We start from the raw sequence: 2721 nt of genomic DNA on the forward strand, positions 1-2721 counted from the left end.
ACTTCACTAAGGGATAAAACATAATCCAATTAAAAGGTAAGTAAAGGACATGAATAGAAAATTCACAAAGGATGGCACTTGAATGGCCAACAAGCGTGTGAGGCAATGTTCACAGTCACCAGCTATCCTAGAGATACAAATCAAAACAATTCGAAGGTATCACCTTACACCCACAATGACAGCCCAATTCAAAAGGGCAGAGCGAAACAAATGCTGGAGAGGGTGTGTAGAGATTGGAATTCTTAGTGCTGGTGGGCTTTTAACTCTGTGCAACCATACAACGATTGTGGAAAGTGTTATGATGTTACGTGATACACCTGGGAATAAAAATACCATATGATCCAGCAAGACTTTTGCTGGGTATATACCCCAAAGAAGTAAGAAACAGAACACGAACAGATAGACGTTTTCCACGCTCATTACAGAACAGTTCACAATAGCAATAAGCTGGTGACAGCCCTAAGGCCTGTCAGTAGCAGCATGGATAAAGAAACTAGGGCCCATATACAAAGTGGAACACTGTTCAACCCTTAAAAAAGTGAGGAAACCATAACGTGGATTTCAATCCCCACAGGACATAGACACCATTATGCTGGGTTAGTCAGTCGCAAGAGGACAAGCATTTTAGGAGTTCACTACTCTAAGGCTAAACACCAAGAAGAAAGCAGGTTTCTGTGCTCAGGTCGTGTCGGGTAATCCGGAGGAACGAGGTAGAGAGCCAGTCTAGTGCCCAGGAACCACCTAGTATCCCCTTGATAGGTACATATTAAAATGTATAAAGGTCCCCTTTGACCGAGGGGACCTCATCTCTGTAGGAATCAAATTCTCAAGATGAAGAGACATGGAGAAGACAATTCAGCTGCTGCCATACAACATGGCACTAAGGTCACCCCAAATCAACGGACATGCCTACGAGAGGGAAAGTGAGCCTTACTGGAAATTCAGTCAAGACAAGGGGAGGGGTACATTTATGTGTCAGAGAAGGCAATTATTCTTTTGTTGGAGAGTAAACTGGGTGAAGCAATGTCCCATCCGGAAAGAAATAAACAAAATTTAACAACACTTATATAGAACTCAAGGGGAGACTATACCTGGTGCTATGTTCCTAAATGGACATTTGACCTGGTTTCTGTGTAGCCCTTGGTGACCCAGGCCTTGGGCTATAGACTGCTGGGACTTTAACCTTTGCCCTTTACAGGTGCACCTTATCTTTCAAAGACCACACCAGAAGGATTCTATGTGGACATGCCACTAAATGAACTGGGATCTAACCTCAAATTCACCTTTAGGAGCTTTCAGGAACTGATATACTCCCTTGAATTTAAGGTTGAGAAGCACTGGTGTGAGACGCAGCAGGTGACTGCTATGCCAAGGTTATGGAATTCATGATCGCTGGACGTTGGTTCGGATCTCTTGCTTTGCAGGTGCCCAATGATGGCGGCCCAAGACCACCATATATTTACTATTTTGATGCTCTCCTTACTTTCTTATGATATGTATTAATCTGAGAGGCATGGGTCTGCCTTAGTGAATAAGTGTGCTACTGAAACTTTTGCCCTATGACTAAACCTCATTGTTTTTGTAAAGAGTGTCTGGTTACTTAATCTGTACAAGACAACAATTCATGTATTGCAGCCTGAAAAGCCAGCCCCCACATATATAATTTATTTTTTCTCAAAAGTGTTTTAAATTCTATACCATTGACTAAATTAATGAGACTGTCAATAGACTCACCTATGCCCCAGGTGGATGATTGATAATGTTCTCTATTATAAAATGATAATGACGTCTCTAAAGTGAATCAGAGACATATATAAACCGTAGATATATGAATAGATTTGGGGCTCACACTTAATTACAACCCTAATCTAAGAACAATTAGTTGTTATGACACAGCAGACTCCATGCATGAAGAGATCACTGAAGAAATGGGTGCTTGTTATAACAACATGTTGTGAAGAAACCAGGTGTGATCTTAAACATCTGGGGTCTTACAAGCTTGTCTTAAGAAGGAACCAAATTGTTGAGTAGTTTTGTTTCTTTACAAAAAGGAAAAGCAACTAATCCAAGTGAGGCATCAACTAAGTTCACATGGAAGAAGCACACTTTGTGATCCAAGTTTGTAAATAATAAAATCCCAATCCAAAGGAGGAAACGGTATCAGAGCTTAAGTTCTGAACATCAGGTTTGCAGAAGTGTGTGGATGACAGTAGAAGCTGAAAATCCACTTGCTGTACCCCTATATGAATTAAGCCTCTAGTGAATCACCTCTGACCGTGGTCCAGGTATGTGATTACCCTTGCTATCAGAGAGTATTATAAAGTCAATTATGCTAAATGTAGGTAGGTTAAAATGTAACACTTTATCATATGATCTCTCTTTTGAAACATTTTAAAATTGTTTCAGTATTCAATATTTTCTAATTTCTCTTCAATTGAGGTTATTCTTGTTTTTGTTTTGTCGTTGCTGTTGCTAACTTGATTTGCTTCCTGATTATATTTTATGATTTTCTGAATAAGAAGTGTAGGATTGGTAAATCTACAGAGACTATGATGTAGCAGCATGGCAGGGGAAGATAGTGGCAAATGGGGAACTAACAATACTGTATATGAGAAGACAATGTTTTGAAATTGATTGCGATGATTCTTCTAATATGATTAAATGGTTAATCTGTTTGATATGTGAATTATATGCCAATAAAATAGTTTTTTAAAAGATAAA

The sequence above is a fragment of the Echinops telfairi genome, unplaced genomic scaffold (genome assembly GCF_000313985.2).
Source record: "Echinops telfairi isolate 266 unplaced genomic scaffold, ASM31398v2 ScPeMD7_7400;HRSCAF=8409, whole genome shotgun sequence".
NCBI classification, from domain to species: Eukaryota; Metazoa; Chordata; class Mammalia; order Afrosoricida; family Tenrecidae; genus Echinops; species Echinops telfairi.